General features: G+C 39.1%; 1 long non-coding RNA gene across 1 annotated transcript; it reads left to right on the forward strand.

The window, feature by feature from the left end:
- Positions 1 to 17587: 17587 nt before the first annotated feature.
- Positions 17588 to 23454, forward strand: LOC148057351 (uncharacterized). Its single transcript, XR_015699517.1, has 3 exons — positions 17588 to 17757; positions 22719 to 22786; positions 23391 to 23454. It is a non-coding gene; the product is annotated as an uncharacterized LOC148057351 (long non-coding RNA).
- The last annotated feature ends 571 nt before the right edge of the window (positions 23455 to 24025 follow it).

The raw sequence follows: 24025 nt of genomic DNA on the forward strand, positions 1-24025 counted from the left end.
GAGCATTGTTAAAATCAACAGTGATTACAGATTCCTGATCCAACCTGCAGCCCTACTGCAACAGCATATTAATTCATGGTTTTGCTATCATTTTGCCCCAGTGACTCTGAAATTTTTTACTGATATTCAGATCCTTACCATGGTGGCCAGGTCTGAGGGAGGTCCCGGGGCCAGGAGAGAGAAGTTCAGGGGCAAAATTAATGGTACCAAGCACACCTTTGGATTACAGAAGATGAGAGAAGACCTGGGAAATGGAGGACTGATAAAACTTGAGAGGTGGATGATTCTTCATTTCCTCAGGAGAGGCTGTAGGGTGACAGACAGGGGTCAGGTGCAGCAGCAGCAAGATCCACCTGAAGCCAGCATGACACCCGGCAAGCCATGCTGCCTGTGGTGCTCCCCATAATGATGCTGAGGTAACTGATGCAGAGGTTGGGTGAGGTACCAGCCGGGATGGGCAGAACATCCTGTTGCTCTGCCGCAGCACAATCACACACACTCCTGCACCACCCAGGGCTGTGATATCCATTTCCAACCACAGTTAAGCCTGTATTGCTTATTTTTCTATAATAGTTGCAGCTCAGGGGCCAGGTATACGCCTGGTAGTGTTTCTGCCTCTTTCAAAGGATCACACGTGGGTACCTGGGATATCTGAAATTGGCTTTTAGAACATGTCAGTTTGTTTTGAATAATTTCTTTGCTCTTTCACAGTAAGAGAAAGCTATTCTCAGCAATCCATTTGCTGCATCTGAAACACTAGTCATGCCTGTCAAATGAGGGTAATTGCTTTGCAGGGCTGATTGCCTTGCAAACTGTTGTTACCAGCCAGGTGGGTGACTCCTTAGTGCCCAGTTGTGTGACGCTGTGATGTGCCTGTGAGTGGGAGCAGCCTGTCTCAAAGGCTGCCGTAGAGCTATATACAGGGAACAATTATTCACGGTTTTTCTTGATACAAAAACTGGGGCAACCAAGTGGAAATACTAGGCAGCAAATGTAAAGCAAAAGATAGTATGGTTTTTTACACAAAGCATAATAAAATTGTGTTCCTTAACTGCCATAAGGTATATCTGTACGTGAAGGTACAGACGTAACTGCTGGCTCAGGAAGACTCTAAACCTTGGGGTGCTGGAAACTGGGTGCAGACACTGTTCACACTTAAACTCCTTCCCTTTGCTTTTGTTACTGGCCATCATGAGAACTAGTCAGGGCAGAGCTGCTGAGCTAAGGACCTTTGTCTGGACAATACGGCCATTCCCACTTTCTTAGCTTGAGGAGGTGGAGGTTGGCAGGAGTTTAATTATTTGACACACAATAGTTCAAGAATTATTATTGGTTATTCTAATTTTTCACAGGTGTTCCACCAGCTAAGTGCCTGTGGTCCTGTATAAAGTAAGTTAAAAAAAATCCAACCAACTAACCAACCCCCACTCCCGAAAACCGCCCTCCAAACCTGCAGTTGCAACAGTACATTAAATGTCTTCTCACTTGTGTTGCCGTGACACTATGGGCACAAAAGCAACTGCTCATCTGACAGTACCTGATCCAACAGTGTTTTCAAAGTGTGAAAGCATCTGCGAATAATAGAGGTGAAAATTTGGTACCTAAAGTATGTAATTTTTCTCAGTTACCCAATCAAGTGCCACACTTTATCTGGAAACAATTCAGTACCAAGCATTTTAAAGAGGAAACATTCTTCTCTCTTTAGTATCCCTTTAAAAAAAAAGAAGGGGAAAAAAAAGGAAATTGTTTAAACAGTAAATTAAAATAAAAAGTGTTGTGTTTTTTTTCTCTGATCTATTGCTTTTATGGCATTTTTCAAATGACTCTCAGTGTGAAAATTACTTCACGCATATGCTCATCAAATGTCTTGCTTTTACTTCAGAGTGAATCCTGGGGCAGCTGGAGCAATGACACATCAGTGGTGTATTCAGTACTTCCAGACAAATGTGGGTTTGACTCTGTAAGGCTCCAGGCAGCAATGAGATGGGTTGAGTTTATGTCTATCCAGTGAAACCAGTGTAAGCCAAAGGTTTTCAGATCAGCCGAGAAAGCCTTGAAGTTCCCATTGCATATGATCATTTCCCCTAAATCTTCAAGAAAGAGAATAGATCTTGACTTCTAGTTTAAAGCAAAAAAAAAAAAAAAAGCCCAAAAGCTTTTGGACTTACTTACATTAGGGAAGGTTAATGTTATATTGAAAGAACGAACATATATTAAGCAGTTTTTTCTTGAGGTAGGACTTTGAGTTATAGAAAAGCCTTGCAATCTTTATTGTTCATCTCAGTCATACTCATTTGTCAACACACAGAGATGACTTCTGAGGTATGGCAAACTGAATGATAAAATTGTTGGATGATAAATGTTGGTATACTAATTCACCAGTTAGAAGTGCTGGAGTTGTTCCTTACACATAAAACATAAGAAAGCCCTTTATTTTTCATTTCTGTCTTTTTTTAATAACTTTTATTCTGATGTCTATGAATATTCTTGTCTGCAATATTGGATCATGTGGGTGGATTTTCAGCCCTTGGGCATTTGCAGACTGTTACCCCAGGGAGGGTTTCCCAGCGCAGAAGGAACTGTGAGGGACTTTTCTATTTTTTTCCTGTGAGTATACTTCTATCTAGATTGTGGACAAGTTTATGCAAATAAAATAAATTGAGAAATCAATATGTTCCAGAGACTATTAAAATCTAAAGGACTTAGTGATATCTGTAAGAATGCTCAAATTTTTATACTGTGTTCCCAGTATTATAAACCTAAACTTGTATGGTAACTCAAAAAAAACCAAGCTCAGAACAATTCTGTCTTTTAAGCTGCCTCTACCCTTTAACACAGAGCAAAGCATTCCCTCTCAGTGAGCTCAATTTTTTAGAAAAAGCAACCCAAATGAAAGTAACTGTGTAATTGTTTGAGATCTGAAATACAGCCTATACTGCTGTTTGATTAAGTGTTTAATATCCTTCCTTAGCTGGTTGCCTGTTTACTTGCTGTGACACAGCATTTTCTGCCGGACTGTTCAAGCTCTTCCACAAATGCAGTGCAGGCCCAAAGCTTAAGCCTTATGATTTATGAATGGACTGGCAAAACAGCAAGTAGACAACCTCTAATTATTACCTTCTGGGCACTGCAGATGGTGTTTCAGAAGCTTCTGGGTTTGTTGCTTACCTTTAAATAGTGATTTAAGACTTCTTTATATTTATGCAAAGGCTAGAATTAAACCTCTGTTAGTTCTGATTGAAATGTTTTTCAGCTCTAGTAGTAGCAGACAGGTCAAAATTCAGCTACATATTCTTAACTGAATAAAAATCACTTCGTTTATTTCACTAGGTTTTTTGGTGCTGTTGAAAACATTCCCCTCCTAACCACTTTAAACAGTTCTTCTAGGGGAATTCAAGTATTTATTGACACTGGGAACCAGAATTGTTACAATTAAATTGGGAAGGGGGGGATTCTTCAAAAATATTGGCTGGTTTTATGTACAAGTGAAAAAAAAAATGCAAACAGGAACATACAATTTACAGAAAAATGTAGTAAAATGTGAATGAATAAAGGAAATTTAGTAGGACTGATTCCACCTGAGCTCCGTGTACTTGCACTTGATTGAAAAGACTGCCTTTCCCAGGCAATCCTTCAGTATTTCAATTCTTTTCTCTCTCTTGTAAATCATAATAAACTGGGTAATTTCCTGCCATAGTCTTGGTTGCTATAAGCTTCTGAGTTCTCTGACTGTTAACTGAAGCAATTACACACTGTAGATTAATGGCTGAACTGAACTGAATTGACATGTAAAAAATAAATATTTCTTTTCTTATGGGAGGCATCCAATTATTTATCATAAGGGTGTTCTTAAAGTTATATTTCTTTAAAGGTCCTCTTTATCCTAATTGTTAGAATAAATAAAGTAGTAAGAGAAAACAGAAATATATAAAAACTTGCATTTTTTGCAATAGGAAAAAATGTCCCTTTCCACATATTAAAAATGAACAGAAAACAGAGGGGGTTTTAATTGTTGTACCTAATGTTATTTGGCTTGGTGCTGCAGAAATCTACTTACTGTATGTAAGTGGATTCTTGGTTTAAAACTACTATTCAAATATTCTTTCACAAGCAAAGAATTTTTGGTGAAACTTTTGTTTTGGCCTCTTTATTGAGAAATTACATTTTATTCACACCATTTTTAATTTAACTTTTTGTCGCCTTTTTAAAGGGTATGTTGGATGATGAGGTCAGTTTGGAAACTGCAAAATTTCCTGGTTGGGGTATATAATACATATATAATACATAGGTCAGAGATATTTGGCAGCTACATTCTGCCTTCATTTCCAAAATGGTAATTATTACCTGACCTGACTGCTGTAAGAACCACAAAAAATTGTTTACAGGTTGATGACCTTTTTTTAGCTATTATAGATAAGTCAGGGTGTAGCCAAATGTCTGAACTTCTCCAGTATTTGCAAACCAAACCAGTCTCTTCCAACAAGACTCCATACCCTGCCCTGCTCCCTGTTTTCAATGTAAAAACATACTTTACCCCTGCTGGAAAAATAACCAAAAGGAACCCCTGAATTCTGGAAGCTGATGTCTAGTTAGGGAACAGGTGTAACATAGGAGAGTTTTGCAGGCTTCCTGCAGATGATCTTGGTAGTGTGGCTCAAGCCCAGCATAATGCAATCAGCTCTTGGCCTCAAAGGATTATAAGGATCTGTTTCCTTTTCAACAGTCCATCATCCGTGTCAACAATTATGTTATTTCTCTGCCATGTCACTTGAAAAATGAACAGATCACCAAATTTCCCACAGCTTTATGTTTTTTGGCCATTGCTAATATGGGCTGGACTTAGTCAACATTTTAGGACATATTCCTCATATGTTAGTTTCCACCTGATAGAGCCCTTTCCAAAAGGCTTGTTCACAACTCTTCCTGATGACACCACTTTAAAGGGATTTTTTCTTTAAGTACAAACTTAATCTCAAAGAAGTTTTAAAATTTAAAATAGTGCCTTGCTCCTGAAGGCCCCCATTCAGCTGAAGAGTTTTGTGATTGCTAGAGGTCACGACTAGTCCCAGGACAGGCAACAGGACTGTGAATTTTCCGTAGATTTTGTGCTTTGAAGGCCTGAGCAGTTTGCTGTCACTAATGCATATTAACATGTCTGACTTTAAAGTCTTTACAGTTCCATTTGACTGATGAAGCAGTGAAAGTTTAGGGTTCCTAAATTTGTTTACTCTCCTCTCAATTCAATTGTGCTGATTTCTTGTCCCCAAAATGATGTTTTACACCAGAATGGTTAGCTGTAAACTTGCAGGGCAGGCCTGCTTCTGCTTCACGTTTTGTAAGTGTTTCCCTCCTGAACACAAATGCTGCTGGACTGGTCTCATTCACACAGGCAAAACCTGCCTCTGCACTATAGCACAGTCCCCAACAGCAAGTGTCAGCAGGTAAGGCCAGAGCAAGAAAGCAGAACTTGCAAGCTCACTGGACACCATTCAGCCTGCTGCAACAGCAGGCTAAAGTGCTGACCTTGACTAACAGCCTTGCAAAACAGAACCAACTCTTTATTTCAAAGGACGTCATACTTAAAATTTGTAAGAGAGAATGGCTTGTATGCACACTGACCCAGACTGCTCATTCACGGTAAGTTAAACCTTTATTTTTAAAGTTTAAAGTTTAGCTATTTTTATCGGGTTTTTACCTCATGCCAACATTGCTCTGGTCTCATACTGTGGTAAACATACACAAAGCAAGAGGTTCTAAGAATGATAAATCCTTCAGAAAATTTGTCTTCCTGAACACACATGTCCATCAGAAAAACAAAACCCAAACCAAGTTATTAGAAGTTCTCTATCTGTAAGCCCATCATGGTACCAAATCAGAAAGACCAAATGGTGATGGTTTATTTTCCTTTTCGTGTTGCAAAAACTGGATTAGAGAAGGGTGTTATCCCTTCTGCTGCCCCTTAGAAACTCTTTTGCTGATGTGGAGCCCTGTACTGAAGAGGAGAAAAGTGGGTCCAGTTGAACAATCCTAAAGAAACTGGTTGAACTTCTAGCTGTGATGAACTGTGTACTTGCTTTTGGGGCTCTCCTGGGAGGACATCTTTGTATTGTCCCTCTCAGAGGAGCTAGGAGGAACCACTGGGATGGTTTTTATAACAGGGCTGGGCTACTTTGTTTATTTAGTGAAAAGAAGCATTTAATATTATTGACCTGATGTGGCAGAAGAAGATAAAGAATATAAAATAAAAGATAGTTTGACTTAAATATGAGAAATAATTTGAATTTCTATGTATGATGAGTCTGTGAAGATTCTGTGATGTCTGATGTCAACAAATATGTATTTAAATACCTCTGGTCATCTGTTCTATCTCTATGGACAAACAAGCACAGGAAAATGCATAGATGCATTTTATCAAAGGGAAATTAACAAAAAAGCTAGAACCATCAGCTCATCAAGAAATTGTTTGCCAAGAGTAGTTGATGGTAATGAGGTTTAAGGTCAGTCATGAAATGCTTTACACTGCATTTCGTTCCTGGAAGATGTGGGCTCATCCTGAATTATATGCAACTTTCCAGTTGGTTTGTGACTGCAACCACAGAAAAAAAGGAAAAAGCAATCTGTCTGGACAGTGCTCCCCATGTAGTCGCAGCAGTTAACTAATCCTCATGTGATGATGGTGCTTTTTCCAATTTACAACAAATAAAGCAGGGAAAAGAAGTTTCAGAAAACCATTTTATGACAGTGCCTTTGGGTTCTGTGTCACTCTACTGCCTATATAAATAGAAATTAAACCAGCAATGGTATGACAGCTTGGTGATCCAAGTACCAAATCAATAGAGTATATGTATATAGATCCAGGTAGACCCCATGCATCCCAGTGGTAAATGAAAAATAAAGAAAAACTTTGTAGGAGATCAACCGATCAATAATATATCAATAAACTAATTTCTATCCCTTGGACACCATTTTTTTTATTAGTGGGCAAAGGTGAGATGCTCTGTCCTCCTGATGCTCTTTTTCTGTTTCCTGGGTAGGAAGGATCCCAGAAAAAACTGCCTCTTCCACTAACTTTCAGAGCCATATGTGTTTTGTTACTTCTGCTTTCTGTAAGTTCTTCTCATCAGACTAGAGATTACTTTCACATCAAAGTGATGTGGTTTAAGCAGTGAAAACTTGTCATGTATTTTGATCTATTTCTCCATAACTTTCTTTGCAACACACCATTTTGCATGGTAGTTTGCAGTGTGATGGTCTGTTGTCTCAAGGGTTTTTCTTTCTGCTCAGATTCTGGTTTCTACCACAGAAAGAGTGAGAGCAAATCAAAGAGGGTGTTCTTTAGACATTTTATCCACAGATCTATGGTAAAACTGCCATGTGAAAATGTTCAATGTGAAGAAAAATAGATCAGACAAAAAAGTCAGTACTTGAATAGTCAGATATTTAATGAGGAAGTCTGCTTTGCTGTTAAATATTTTCTCATCTGAGATGCATAAAAGTTAATAAGAAATAGAAAGAGAAAAATGTAGATGCATCCCTGATAATGAAATTTTATCCATCTTCTCAAACTAACAATTTGAAAAATTGAAGTAATTCACATTAACAACACAGGAAGTCTAGAACTGTTAAATGCCATGAAAATCCTTGACATGATATATTTTACAGAGCACAGTTTTATTTATCAGCATTGGAAACAAAATGCCTTTCTGATACAATCAAAGTTTTGCATATTAAGACTGTAGAATAATAAAAAATTAGAATAGGCTTCCCATCAGCACAGTATCACTTTTTTCTGATTTCAGTGACGTGGATGACAGTTAGTCTCTGGCATGGTACATGTCTGAGAATACTTTACACTAACTAGCCTACTTTTTCAAAGGTGGATTTAAAGGTGAGCCTAACTGAGACTTTGGGTACTGAAAATTTAAGAGAGGACTGATCTACGGCTTAGTTGAGGGCGTTTTGCCCACAGTTCTTGTTTGCTGCTGAGCTAAATGACTCATGGCTTTAATTTGGTTCATGATTTTGTTTTTAAGTTTTTAGCTTATTGGTAGTTATGGCTGAATGTATGTGTAGATACCCAAGCTGCCTAATAGACTGCATGTGATTTAGGAAATACTTCTCTGTGTCTTAGCTATGGAAATCATCTCTCCTCTGGCACTCTAATCACGGGAGACCTCTGTGAGCACTAGGGAAACGACGTTGATGTCCTTCTGCCCGGCCACTTGGTAACACACAGTAAACTGGTACATGACTGAAATATTTCCCATCTTAGCAGTTCTGAGCTCCAGCAGGAAATGGTGATGCAGACGGGTTTGCCGTTTTACTGACCCCTTAGGGACACTGGGTGCTGCAGGCTCAGGCATGTTCAAGAAAATTGGGTGTATATGCCTGGCAGCTTCCACGGAGAGCCTGCAGAAGGGAGGAGATGGGTGGAAATTTCTTCTTCCACTCTGCTCCATCACCTCTCTCCCAAAGAGACAGGGCAATTATTGTATTCAGTTGAGCAAAAGTGTACTAGTATGAACACATCAGCTGTAACAAATGCTTTGAAATTGCATGCTGAGAGTCACAGTAGCTAAACAGCGGTGGCCTAGACCTTTCAGAGCTTTGCCTTCATCAATCAAGGTCAACAGAAACACAAGAGTATGGTCTGTGAAACACCATTCAACAAGTGAACAACCACTTTCTTCTGAGAGGAATGCCACAAGCAAATGAGGGGTAATGTAAACAAAAATGTTTTTATGTGTTTGACATCAGTGCTAATACTCTGGAAAAAATAAAAAGGTTTTTATTTAATTTTACCTGCTTATGTTATTTGATTCTCTCTGGAGCATTTAGCTGATATCTGTATGTTGCTGACAAAACAAACTGAATTTATGTTGCTGGAATCATCACAATGAGTCATTAAAATAATTAAAATGAGTCAATAAAATGAGTCATCAAGTGAGAGAAAGTTACACCTGCAACCAGCTCCTGTCTCTATGTTATGCAATTGAATTGTTGATGATGGGCTTAAAACTTCTGGCTGTCACATTGAAGTGTTTCTTAACAGCTCATTCTGCAATCTGAGTTGTAATATGTAATACTGCAGAATGAGTCTTTGTAATTGAATTAACTTGTTAGTCACAGAAAATAGAATCTGGCACACAGAAAGGGAACATTGTTCCTTGAAAAGAAGTGTTCTTTTGAAAAAGTTTTCATAAGCATATCCTTGGGCAGAAATTATACTGATATTAGGGTTAGCCTTCAAAACTAGTATATATTATGGAGATATAACCTGCTTTCCAGATTTGAGTTTATTTACACCTTGGTTCTTGCACTGGTAACATTTTCATTTATGTGAATTAAAATAGTTTGATTTTTGGGGGGAAGGAAATGATATTTCACTGTGTAAATGAAGCACCCAAGCTTTTTAAGGAGCAGGATTACACATTATGGGTATCCATATAACGCCTGCCATACCTGTTTCTCCCTGTTAGAGTTGGTAACTTTATGATTTAAAGAAAAAATATAAGTAGTATCCTTATTTATTATGTATTGGGAATTATTTGCCAAATACTGAAGATCAGAAAATGTTTCAGAACTTCTAGTGACTGAAGATATGTCACTCATTTTGAGAAGAAATTTAGTGAGGGTATTATTGCTTTTATTGACTGTAAGATGCGATAGTTAAAACCCCAAATTTGCAAACTTGGGTACTAAATATTGACTTCAATTATTTTTATCTTTACAGATTTGTTGAACATTTGGCTTGATTTCAGGTACCTAAACATAACTTTTGTTGTCCACCTTTACAAAACCATTCATGAAAACTTTGGCCCTAGGTATTGATATCCGGTTTTAAGCAGGTTAGACTATTAGAGAAAACTTGGCTTGTTTTGACCACTCTTTTTTGTGATTCTAGTGGTTTCTTTCCGGCTTTTCCCAGACAGTACTCGGTGATGTAAACAAGCTTGTAAGAAAACACATTTCCAGTTCTTAGCTGATTAAGAAGAGGTTCAGAATGCTTTCCAGAAAGTACCAATAATAATGGATCCATAATTCAATTAACAGATTAATAACTCAATATAAATCCACTGAAGCAGAATATTTCAGAGTAAACTTATTAATCTTATTAAAAATGTCATAATGTCATTAGCATATTGTCACCCTTTATTCCATTTTCTTATCATATATATTTTCCCCTTTCATTTCTGGACTAATGTTTCAGATTGGCAGGGCAAATAAGAAACATGATGAAGATGAAGACGCTGATTGTAACAGATACCTGTATAGATAGTTCCAAAGGACCAGGGGACATCAGTGGCTTAGCTACTTACAGCATGGGTACTGTAATACACAGGATTTTGCATGCTTCGCCCAGGACTAGACTGAGCACTCAGACACAGGTGCGGGATATGAGTCTTAGGGGACCCCTGGTTAATGGCCCCTGCACTCCCTTCCCAGGCATACTCTCTAATTGCAAGGCAATACATGGAAAACAAGCATCCGCTTTGGAAGGAAAAGAGGTTACAAACTGTGTTTTTTAAAGATGCAAAATCATGGTGGTGTGCGCTGAGCATGCTGCTATGCTGACTGTTTCACAGACCTTGAAGAGCAAGACATGCAAGAGCTAGGTTCGTCTTCCCAGCAGGGCTTAGGAAGCTGGAGGCACCCAGTTATTTCAGTGCTTCATCTCAGGAAAAAGACAGAGAAGCCCGGTGGATCAATATGTTCTTTTTAAAGGGTTTGGGCTGTTTCATGGGCAGTGTAAGATGATGGAAGAAGAAATTCACACCTCTCTCCTGCCTACCCAGTGCTTTTTCTTGAGTAGGCTTAAGAAGTTCACTGAGGAATTAAGGGGGTTTAGCCTTTCTTACAGGTTATCCAGCAGAAATTTATACTATGCAACAAAATGCCTTTTCTAGACAGATTATACAAATTTGTTCCATGAGTCTATTTCATAATCTGTCAGCTCACAGAGAGGTACTAATGGGACCTGCCTTTTCTTCCGTGATAAGCTTCTATTTTAAAAATGATTTACAATTCCCAGACAGAAAATCAGAGCAAAAGAGCTGTAAAATTTATTATTGTGATCATATCATCTTTCTCTGTGGACTTCTGAGTATTTAGTAAGTAACAGAGAGAAAATCCATCTTCTGTGGGTAGTACATCATCTACACAGTGATGTCAATCTTTCATTTCACTTTGGCTTGCATGGAGATGCCCTTTCTACGGGAAAACCTCAATCCCTTTCCTCTTATAGTGACAGATACCTCATTTGGAGCTTTCTAGAGAGACCACTGTGCTTTCAGTCTGCTTTTTCAGCATACAGCAGAATGGGGATTTGGTCACTAAGTAATGACTCTTTTTTCTTCATATTTGTTTGCTACCCAAATATATTGTTTGTAGATGTTCATGTACTGAAAGCATCGTGCTTGGAATTGATATCTAATACAGTTTGGACAGAAGAAGGAAGGAGAAGGAAAGGGATTTTGAGACACCTAGTTTTCAGATGAACTCTTTCAGTATGCCTTTTCATAAAGCTAGAGTCAGATTTGCTAAACTAAGGCAAAACAACAGTAAGAAGAGCCCCAGATCTGTGAAAATGCTGATACTTTTACAGTAAAATTCCCTTTTTTCCTAACTGCTGGTGTCAGAATATTTCAAGTAAATACATCCTCCAAAAAATAATGCCTCCAGTTGAATTCACTGCCTTGCTTTATCTTTGCTTTCAAGTTAAATAACACAAGATGAAAATCAAGAGTAGTTTTCTTCCTGTTCCTTTCTCAGTCTGAATGTTTCAAAAGTCTTAAGGGAAATTCTCCAAGGACTCTAATAGGCAATTTCAGTAATGCAGCAATGTTATAGATTCTTGTCTTTTCTGTAAGGTGGACTATGATTTAAGAGACAGATCTTTTTTTATTGGCCTTAGTCTTCTATTAAGTAGTTTCTGCCTTCCTGGAAAAATGTTTATTTCTATCATTGATTGATGTCTTCAGTGAATCACAGTTTAAAACCTGGTTCAAGGGTTAGGTAATTCCTAGTGATATGATTTAATATTTCCAGACAATAACTTTTGCCTTTAAAACCTAAAATAACGATATATTTCAGGAGATGGTGCAGGCTTTGTTGTTGTACCAGCCATTCCCAGAGCCAAGCCTAGAACTATAGTCAGGACAATTCTCTTGCAGGAAAAAACAATAAAAAGGCAGAAAGCTTCTCTGGGCTTCTACTGTGCCGTTGGCCCTCAGAAAACAAGTAATCAGCACATTCACTAGTCTTCCCCAAAGACGGGTGTTACTTAAGGGAAGTGAAGGTTTGAGGAAGATTTGATAATAGTCTTCAATTATGTTACGGGTAGACGTGAAAGAATAAGCACACTCACCCTGTTTTAAGTGGGACTAGGAATAACGGGTTTATAAGAAGTGACAATAAATTATATGGGAAGAAAACTTTCTTATGACATTGAAGTAGTTTGCTTATAGAGATGGAAGAGTCTCCTGCCACTGTAGGCTCTTCAGAATAGAAGACAAGCGTCTGTCAGAAATGCCAGTGGTGTGTTTGGAGAAGGGTGAGACTAGATGTTACCTGATAATCGCTTCCAGCTCTACTTTCCTATGAGAAGAGGGAGATTGAGAACTGCAAGCAGAAAGAGTAACACTGATCTCCTCTAAAAGCAGACAGTGGAGAGTATGCTTCCCATGGTGCCAATGCTAGGCCATCAATCCATATATAAGGCAAGTAGGAGAACAGCAATGTGACCTGTAATGGAAGGATGATAGGGAAGGCAGTGCCATTTCTCTGTTGTGCCTGCAAGGTGTAAGCTCATTCTGCTTTCATCTTCGCTAATGGAAGAGGAAGCATTTACTAGCTGCAGGCTACTTCCAGAGGAGACACTGACACAATTCCCTCGCACGCAGTGTGATTCCTTCAGGCACCAGCTCTGAGTGCTTAGCTATTGCTTCGGTCTTTCAGCAGTTACTGCTTAGCCTGAGCATACAAGAACTGCACAACTGCACTTTATATGTATAAAGTGTCTCGGCTGAGGATCTCAGGCTGTTACTCAAGAAATTCTACCCCATTTTGCAGATAAAGAAAACGGGTCACAGAGTAGCTGAGTGGCAGTTCAAGATTATACAAAAGCAGTCAGGTACTCAGAGCTCCCTGTCATCCTTAGGTAAAACATAGGAGTTTGCTCAGGAGTTCTTAGCTGAATGAAACGATGTCATCCCTACTGCCAAATGGACAGGCACTGTATTGCCAGGAGACCTTCAAAGAAAAATTTTTTTTCAGACTTCTTCAAGCTTGAGCATTCCTTAGATGGGTCAATTAATTTCAGTCCCGATAAACTCAGAACAGTAAAAAGAGCTCTAGTAACCTTCCAGAAAGGGATGCTTTATCCGGACCACAAGTTATGCTAGAGCATATGGCTAAAGGATCTTGCATTTGCCATTTTCTTTTTTACACTCAAACTAACAAACAGCACAACGGTGATACCTAGATTCTACTTAACTCAACCCACTGACCTGACCTCCTCCTCACAAGATATTAGGAAAAACTTCTGCAATGAAAGGGCAGTCAGGCACTGGAACAGGCTGCCCAGGGAAGTGATTGAGTCTCCATCCCTGGAGATATTTAAAAGATGGGTAGATGTGGTGCTTAGGGACATGGTTTAATGGTGGACTTGGCAGCGCTGGGTTAATGGTTGGACTTGATGATCTTAAAGGTCTTTTCCAACCTAAATGATTTTATGATTCTGTGGTTCTTATTCCATGTTCTGCATCTCAGTCTGGTGGGTGACAAGCCAGAATAACAACAAAGGAAAACAGAAATACTGGAAAGAACACTTTAGTTCAGCATTTTCAGTTTCATGTCACCATGAATAAGTCTGGGGAACAGCAAATCATTCACAACCGCACGACCAAGGAAGAATATGACAAGAATGAAAGGTTGACTACTCATCCCAGGGTGTCAGAGCTAACAGAAACAGTGACCATTTCAAAACTTTGTAAAAAAAATTATGTAAAAAACATCAAATCATCAGCAAGTGAAAGAAAGTCTAATTATAACTACATAGCTAATATTCCAAGCTTATATTACAGGTTTTCTCTAAATCACACAAATATCCTTAAAGAGAATTTTATTTGTCTTGAGAATGTATTTACTCCATGAGGATCTGCAGTATCAGAAGGTATAGCTGTGGGGTAAGAATGTAATAAAGAATATTGTATGGGTAGAAACACAATAGAAAAGTTTTTATATGGTAATCACTTTTCAACATCAAATAGATGTTGTTTTATTCATGTATCTGTGAAGTATTAGAGTGGTGGCCACTTTAGTGACAGAGCTAAAGTAGCTAAGTAGAACTTTCTTTACACATTCTTTAAAGGATAATTATAGCAGTAACTACTTTTCTGGTTGTAATATCAGGTTAATAGCAAATCAGCAGTTTCTGAAACTGCGTTCAGTCACAGGGGGTGGAAAATGCCTATTGAGTTATGAGACTGAATTTTCTTTCTTTCTTATTATCTGTCTTACACAACATGTGTGGATGCTTTCCAGTCCCTCTGGCTGACAGATGACATCTTTCTACTCCTTCTCAGTCAGTATGAGTGTTTTTTCTCTGCTTGTTTTTGTCCATGGTGGGTATTTTTTATTCAACACACCAGTTGTATTTCTCCAGCCAAGCTGACTCTGGCCTAGAAAATGATGAGGATGAAGGCAGGTAGTAATAATTGTGTACACACACACACACACACACACACACACACACACACACACACACACACACGAGTTTTATGCCTAGTAAGGAATGAACAACTTAAGGAATTCAATTAGTAGCTTCATGGGGCTGAGTTCAGCAATGGTACAAAGTAACCAAACCCAGTGGAGTTATACAGATCTAATGCAAAAAAGAATTTGGTTCATTCAGACTATTGTTTTTTCGTGATAGCAGGTGGAGAATTGTCTGTGAATTCTGTTCTGGATTTGAGTCCGTTAATGACACCATAAGAGTGAAACCGAACAAATGCCCATACTCTTTTCAAAGACAAGTCTAGTTGTTGTCTCCTGAGACAAATAGATTAAAAAAGAATTCTGAAGACTCCATAACTGTTTAAATAATTTCAGTCTCTTTTTGCTCAAGTGGGCCAACCCCATGGAAATGTGTTCACCTGTTATGTCATGTCAAGGATCCTGTTGGCTGAAATGTTACAGGGGTTAATCTAGACAGACACTCTGCCCAAATTTAATCATATTACTAAAAAAAATGCTGATGTAATAGGATTCTTTTGAGACATATTTAAACCAGCAACGGAACCACGATAAAATCAGAGAAAATGGGTGATTTTATTTTAGTAAGTACTGAGTACAATAGAGTGATGTTATAATTTTGAGACATTAAATTTGTGCATAAATGTTTCACAACCAAGCTTCTCCCCTTGTATAATCCATTGGTCCCTCACTGCATTGTTCCATATCCACTTGTGGGATTTATATTAACTGTGGTGGACTTCATCCAGTAAAACACATGTAAATTAGGATTAATGTCACCTTTAAGCTAGAGCTGCATTCAAAGCTTTTGAAGAAATTGAAAACTAAGAGGTTTACAGAAAAGTTCACTCCGTGAATCCAGCCTGAAGTTAAAGTTTTAACTGGTACAAATCCCATTTCTCCCTTGGGCATTACTGCAGATCCCTTCCTTTACAAGGTGAATGGAACCTTCCTTTCATTAGATACCAGCTGCTTGTGCTATCCCTGTGCCTCACAGTCAGTGCAACAGGTAGTTAAATGGGTGTAAAGCCTTTCCTGCTCTTGAATTTTATGTGTCTCTACTGACTATGACGGATAACTGCTGAGAAGACTTGCCACAGGTCCCTTTAGAAAGAAAAATGGCAAGAGAAGTGAGTCAGAGGGAACAGGAGGGTGGTGAAGCTTATTTTCCCAGCATCTCCTTCCTGAAATGAAGATCATCTGACTTCACCATCCTCTTGATCGGACTGAGACAGAGTTCAAAAGGAGGTAGATCAGGGATGTTGTGTCTTGAAGGGGATATATATATTGCCTGCTAGGGAGCTACTTTTTCTCCCAACGTCCTATTTAGGGCATTTGGCTTCCAAAGTGAATGTTGGTTATGTGAGCCATGTAAACCGTTTTGGTTTTTTTTTACCATCAAGTTGTATATCGCCAAGGTCTGTGTCTGTGGCTTTACTGTTTTCACCACCTTTTATCTCTTTGCAATGGCTCATACTCTTAATAACTTGGTTAACTCTAGCTATAGTAATTTCAAAATTTAATTAGAGCTGGTGATGAAATATTTTTCTCAGCTGAGAATCTTGCCTTGGTAGTTTGCACTTTATCACATTTATCCTTTCTAAACTTTGTAGGTTAGAACTGTGCACAGTGTTTTAATAGAAAATACTTTGAGTTTGTACCTCCTATTTATATGCCTGAGAACAAGTTTATTCTTCTAAGATTTAATTCTTGTTTACTGACAGATTGTGTTGTATTTTAATACTTACGTGTTATTATGAAATGTTTCAGTTTTACAAGAGAAATTTTCTAATCAGCATCATGGCAAGTTAGCCAGAAACCAGGAAAGAAAGGTATTATGTATCTGTCATGACTCAACAAATCTATGTTATCACTAAGATAACTATTCCAGAATGGAGCCTATACAACAGCTGCAAATTATGGATGAAATATTAAAATGCATTTGTTCCTTTATGGCATGTTGACTGATTTTTTACTTTAACATAGTCTTGCCTTTGAAATGAATAGATTTAAACCTAGCCCCAAAATCTTCTGCAAACTTTCTTCTAGTTATGTCAGGACACACCAGAGAGAAGGAATCTTAAAAAAAGCTACCAGAGGAGCTAAACCACCTACAGTTAACAGGGTCAGCATCCACTGCAACTGCTCTGTGTGACCTGGAAATGATCCTGACTGGTGACTTGCCAAGTGGTGATAGCACTGACCTCAGTTTGTATCCCCTCTCCCTCCCTCCCATCCCGGTGCATTTGGTAACAGACTATAACTCTCATCTATTAACTCAAGTAATGCTTAAATTAAGCATTTTACCAATTCAAGTACAATCATCTCTCTTATAAAACAGAGAGGAGAATAAATGGACAGAGCAGCTCTGATCTTTGAAACCCATGGAATGATTTGCTTTTCTAAAGAGAGATACCAACCAAGTACTGATGTTACATTTCTGACAGTGAGTAACTACTCTGGGTTGATTTTCTCTTTTAAAGGTCTGCATATTATGCATGGGACCTCACTAATTAGGAGACTGTTCCTAATCTAAATATCGGTTATATAATGACTGAACTGCTGTTGTGTACTCTCTGTGGATCTCTCACTAAATCAAGAAAGGTATAGTTAGAGCAACAGATTGTTTGACACCTGGGCTCAACAAATAATCTTGATTTACTAGTATTTATTATGAATGGATTGATTATAATATATTAAGTCCATTATGATATATGCTTGTTATAGATCTCAGTATGGAATTAAATATAATGTTTTCTTGCTTTTCTAAGAATTCAAAATAAAAAAGTGTATTTTCAGCCTCTTAATGACTTCTTCTCCTTTCAGACGTATGTTCGAGGACAGCAATGAATCTGGCACTGTGACCTAGAAGCCAATACAATCATAAAAATTCTTCTGAAGCCACTTAGATGAAGAGCTTAAATGTTTCAGAGCTACTGTAACAGATGGAAAAAAGAGGTAGACTCTTATGTTTCTGAAGTGAAAAACTCATGCAGATTTAAGGTAAGCAGTAATGACTCTGGATTTATTCAGAAGTGAATGAGAAACCAATGAAACTCATAAATAAACAGCAGTAAGGTTGTGCTGGCAACTCTTCCAGCACTGACTGGAGACTCAAGAAATCATCAAGGCAGCCTGTAGCTGGTGTTCAGGAGAGAGAAGTCTGAACTCCTTTCTAAAAAGGTCAAAGAGAAATTGTTAACACCTATCAATCAAAGCTCACATGAAAAAAGCCATTCTGATCCAAGAAAACTTTGTGCTGCCTTGTCTTGGTGGCATTAAGTTCTGTGTCATAAATTACATTATTTATGGATGTCATGCACTGAGTCAGCTGCGGAAGTCTGGGCCACAGCTGAGTTAAAATTTTACACTGGAATAAAATCTAGTGAAATACATGCCAAAAAAATGATCTATTCTTCTGGAGTCTAGGCTGATACTTCAGACTCAAAGCATAAAACAAATCTAATGCCATATTAAACAGAGATTTATATATGAAGAGAAACAAGGTAATATATGTACACTCATTTTTACAAGATTCCTGGCTGATCAGTTATGTAAGATAAGGCAGGAGGGCAGAGAAAATCCAACTTGTTTTCTTTGTCTCATCTGTTTCACATTCTATCCTTTCTTTTCCATTCTCTTCTTTCGAACAGTATTGAAAGGAGAATAATGTTGGATGGGATGTTATTGGTACCAACTGCCAAACACGTTCAATAGAGGAATGAGGTGTTACAAAGGACATTGACCGCAAGTTCTGTGTTTTGGGTTCAGGTTTTGCCCAATTCAGCTGTGCGTTGCATGTTGGAGGCATCCTATGGAGAAAAATACAACAGATTATTTGCCATTTTCCTTTTGTCTTACATGGGCTTTTTGTACCACGGTAATTACTAGTTCTGCTGAGCATACCCAGGCTACACTAGCTTACATGGGAAATAATATCAGGTCTGTTTCTTCTAAAAACAGAGTTAGGGAAGTCCCATTTGAAGTTATTCAGTTCTGCATCACGTTTTCTACCTTCACATCTAAACAGTCACAGCTTGAATTTCATAGAATCATAGAATGGTTTGGGTTGGAAGGGACCTTAAAGATCACCTGGTTCCAACCCCCTGCCATGGCCAGAGACATCTTCCACTAGACTACGTTGCTCAAAGCTCCATCCAGCCTGGCCTTGAATGTTTCCAGGGATGGGCCATCCACAGCTTCTCTGGGCAGCCTGTTCCAGTGCCTCACCACCTTCATGGTGAAGAATTTCTTCCTTATATCTAATCTAAATCTACCCTGATTCAGTTTAAAGCCATTACTCCTTCTCCTATGACTACAGTCCCTGCTAAAAAGTCCCTCTCCAACTCTCTTGTAGGCCCCCTTCAGGTACTGGAAGGCCGCAATAAGGTCTCCGCAGAGCCTTCTCTTCTTCAGACTGAATAGCCCCAGCTCTTTCAGCTTTTCCTCATAGCAGAGGTGTTCCATCCCTTTAATCATCTTTGTGGTCCTCCTTTGGACTTGCTCCAACAGGTCCATGTCCTTCTTATGTTGGGGGCCCCAGAGCTGAATGCAGTACTCCAGGTGGGGTCTCATGAAAGCGGAGTAGAGGGGGAGAATCACCTCCCTTGACCTGCTGGCCATGCTTCTTTTGATGCAGCCCAGGATACGGTTGGCTTTCTGGGCTGCAAGCGCACATTGCTGGGTCATGTTGAGCTTCTCATCAACCAACACCCCCAAGTCTTTCTCCTCAGAGCTGCCCTCAATCCATTCTGTATTTGTGCTTGAGATTTCCCTGACCCATGTGCAGGACCTTGCACTTGGCCTTGTTGAACTTCATGAGGTTTGCATGGGTCCACCTCTCCAGCCTGTCAAGGTCCCTCTGGATGGTATCCCGTCCCTCCAGAGTGTTGACCGCACCACACAGCTTGGAGTCATCAGCAAACTTGCTGTGGGTGCATTCAATCCCACTGTCCATGTCACTGACAAAGATGTTAAACAGCGCCAGTCCCAATACTGATCCCTGAGGAATGCTACTTATCGCTGATCTCCACCTGGACATTGAGCCGTTGACTGAAACTCTTTGAGCATGACCATCCAGCCAATTCCTTATCCACTGAGTGGTCCATCCGTCGAATCCACGTCTCTCCAATTTAGAGACAAGGATGTCATGCGGAACAATGTCAAATGCTTTGCACAAGTCCAGGTAGATGACATCTGTTGCTCTTCCCTTATCCACCAACACTGTAACCCCATCGTAGAAGGCCACCAAATTTGTCAGGCATGATTTGCTCTTAGTGAAGCCATACTGGCTGTCACCAATCACCTCCTTATTTTCCATGTGCCTTAGCATAGTTTCCAGGAGAATCTGCTCCATGATCTTGCTGGGCACAGAGGTGAGGCTGACTGGCCTGTAGTTCCCCAGGTCTTCCTTTTTTTTCTTTTTAAAAATGAGGGTTATGTTTTCCCTTTTCCAGTCAGTGGGAACTTCATCACACTGCCATGACCTCTCAAATACGATGGATAGTGGCTTAGCAACTTAATCCGCCAGTTTCCTCAGGACCTGCAGATGCATCTCATCAGGTCCCATGGACTTGTGCACCTTCAGGTTCCTTAGATGGTCTTGAACCTGATCTTCTCCTACAGTGGGTGGTTCTTCATTCTCCCAGTCCCTGCCTTTACATTCTGTGACTTGGGTGGTGTGGCTAGAGAACTTGCCAGTGAAGACTGAGGCAAAAAAGTCATTGAGTACATTTCCTGATTTCGGGTGTAGTGAGTGAAAGAATAAAATGGGGTTGCTCTAAGTTTCTCTGAGCTGGGGAAATCCTATGAATAGCTTTTAACTTTTGGTGTATTTTATCATGTGTCATTTATGTGAGCATAAATTTATTGCAAGGCAATTCTGCTATATTTAATAAATTTAATAATAATAATAAATTATTTATTAATAACAAAGAATTTAATACATTTAATGCAAGGCAATTCTGCTATATTCACTGTTGTAACAGGATCTGGAGTGAGCCAAAGTCTGCCTGCATGTTTCCTAGCATTGCTAAAGCTAAAGCTTTTAGAACATAGCCTAGAACGACATAATTTTTAAACAGACAAAACTCAGCTAGGTTAAGACCACCGTAAAAGGACTTGTAAACACTTCTTCCCATCTTTGCTTTCTGTCCTTGATAGGGGCGACTTATCTCCTGTCAAACTACTTTCAATGATTTTCTGTACCACAAAACTCTCTACAGTAAACAAGCTCTGAGTACTAGGTAGAGCTGGGTATCCCTTACTCTCTCTCTGTCCCAGCTGGCCCTCTACAGGGCCATATGACTACTGTTGGACATATAGAAAGCATTATCTCCTCTGCATAAAAATACAAATGTTTTTTCCATAATTAATGATCAAAAAAACATCTATACTTAAAATTTCATGAAGATCAGATTTAAACTGAGGATAGCATTAGTGCTAATATCATTGTTGGAAGCTCTGCAGAAACTGATAAATACAGAGAAGGTGGCCTGCCCCACTTGGTGCTGTACCAGTTTTTCTACAACCTCTCTTTAGTGGCAGCATTTCAAGGAATTCTGCCTCATCTTCTTTGCATGCTTTCAGACAGCAGCGTGAAACCAAAGAGTACAACAAATCATAGTTATCCAAACCTGCCCAGGTAATATGCTAGTGGCCTGTGGCATGCTAATCACTGCAGAATAGACTTCTCTTCACCCCCTTGACCAGTCCACTCTCTTCAACACAAGGATGAAAGACAGACAAATCCTAAAATGTGCTTTGCCCTTGCAAAGAGGAAGTAATGATAGTGGTATTTCTGGAAGATCACCTGTGACTCCCTTTTCACTTAGTCTGCAGGGAAAAATAACTTGGGACAACGCTCCCTCCCCTTGGGCTTTTATGTTCTGCTGGCTGGTGTGTTTGTCCCCTTTTCCATTGCTTATGTGCTGTTCCATAGCCTCCTCAATCGAAGTACTCACTTGTGGTTCTAATGCAAAATACAATGAATATCCCGCTAAAACTACTGCCATGACAATCTATGGCACTTTTTATAGTCTTGGGAGAACTCTCAGGAGACAGGCGAGAGGTTAAAAACTAAAATTTGTGATTATTTTCAAAGAAAAAAAAAAAGAAATCCTTGTGTAGATGATTCCATTAGCTCCCACCATTTCTAGTTACTGTTGTTATACCAATCTCTCTGATTTGTCTTTTAAGTCAGTTCATTCCATTCTAAGTCCAGCCTCCTCTCCTTCGTATCCAATTAAGGATAGTTACTTGCCTTAACTTCCACTGCAGTGTGGTCTTGTTCTCTGCTGCTGTTGGCAATATTCCTGACTTTGTCTGCGATTTATATCTGTTTGCAGTATCTTCCTTCTTCCTTGCATCTTGTGTTTAGACTGCATCCAGCTCTTGCTATCTCTTCCCTTGTAAATTGTTCAGAATTACTCTGGATAGTTCTGTCTGAACATTTTTAAATTCTCTTAATGGCTTCGTTCTCTCCTCTACAATGATGGGCCAGGTGAGACTATGAACGCTTCCAAGATTTTGATGAAGGAGTCAATGCAAAGTAGGGAGTGGAAGGAGGACCAAGGTACACAAAAGCAAAAGGCAGGAATTAAACAAATCATAGAGCTGCCTCAGCTAGAGCAGAAAGCTGCTAGAGCAGTGCTAGAGAAAGTACAAGAATGGGGGAAAAATAAATGTAGCCTTTAGGGCAAAGTGTTTAGCAGTTATCTTCTGTGGTCAGAATTAAGTTTAAGTATCACGCTGTATGTAGGTCTTGGAATCCCCTTCTATTGTGGTATGATGAAGGTCTGCAACGGCAGCTTATTAATGGGGCTACAGCTTGCACAGACTGAATTTAAATCTCATGGCATTTCAAAGAAAATGAAAGATCTCCAGCCACCATTATATCATATGTGTCAGATAACTACCAACAGATTAAACATATGTTTATTTGTGTTTCCCTCTTCTATTTTTAGGACAAATTGAAACCAATTTTTCTTGAACAGGAACCTGGTCTTTTGGTACACCTCTTCCATGTTTCAAGGTAAGGATGGAGGTAACCAAGTTCAAAAAGGTATTTGCTGCCAGGTGTAATATACAAAACATATGCATAACTTTTCTTAGAGGAATAATATAAACTTTTCACTGGTAAAAATACCAGTGCGAACAGATGTAGTTAGATGTATTTTACAAAGGTTGATCCAAAACGTCAATGTAAAGATAGGCTGATTTTTTTCTGAATATACTGTCCAAATAAAGAAAAAAAATGAGATGTTTCTGTGTCTTACAAACTTAGTCACAACTGTTTGAACTGTATATACATTTGTGTATCTTTTAAGACACGTTTCTTTGTGTAATTAGTGACCTTTGATGAATGCCTTTTCTGAGGGCTTGTCCGGTCTTCCTTTAAACTCATGTTAACTTTCAGCATCCACAGCACACTGTGGCAAGGAAGAGCATAGCTCAAATATCTCATGCATGGTGTATGGTTGTCTTTCGTTTGCTTTGACCTGAGTCCTTCTAGAAACATTTGATGCTCCCTGGTTTCTTGTAATGGAAGACAAAGTGAACAATCCAACCTCTCTGTCTGTGACACTCATGAATTTGTAGACCTCTGGCATAATGTCCCACAATTTTCTCTTTTCCAGCTTAAAAAGTTCTTTGGTCCTCAGGGTAGGAGCCACTCAATACCTTTGACCAGCCTGGTTGTCCACTTCTAAGTATTTTTTCAGTTTTACTTTGTCTTTTCTGAGACAAGAGAACCAGAATACACACACAGTGTAAGTAAACTGAAGATTTGTAGGTGGCAGAACAGTGCTTTGTGCTCTATAGCTTTCTTCTCTATTCCTTTACTACTAACTCCTAACAATTGGTTTGGGTTTTTTCTGACTGCTTCTGTGCTCTGAACTGCAGTTTCTTGAAGGTACTATTCACAGCCCCAACATATTACTCCTGAGTGCTAATTGTCAGCTCAGAGCTTAATTTTATCAGGTAGAATTATTTTTCCCCAAATGAATCATCATCCATTTATTTACATTGAACTTCATCTGCCATTTTGTGGTCCAGTCATGTAGCGCCTCTGCAGTTTTTCACAGTTCGCCCTTTTCTTTCCCATGTTAGGTTAACCTGATATCAATTCACCTGGTTTCCCATGTTAGGTTAACTTGATATCAATTCACCTGGTTTTCCAGCTCACTTATAACAGGCATAATAATGTTTTGTCTTTAAGGTGGTGATATGGGACTTCAGAGATCTTGGATCAGTTTCTGTTACTCCTGTGGGC

The sequence above is a fragment of the Nipponia nippon genome, unplaced genomic scaffold (assembly GCF_047370975.1).
Source record: "Nipponia nippon isolate SJK-2023a ecotype South Korea unplaced genomic scaffold, ASM4737097v1 scaffold_1, whole genome shotgun sequence".
NCBI lineage: Eukaryota > Metazoa > Chordata > Aves > Pelecaniformes > Threskiornithidae > Nipponia > Nipponia nippon.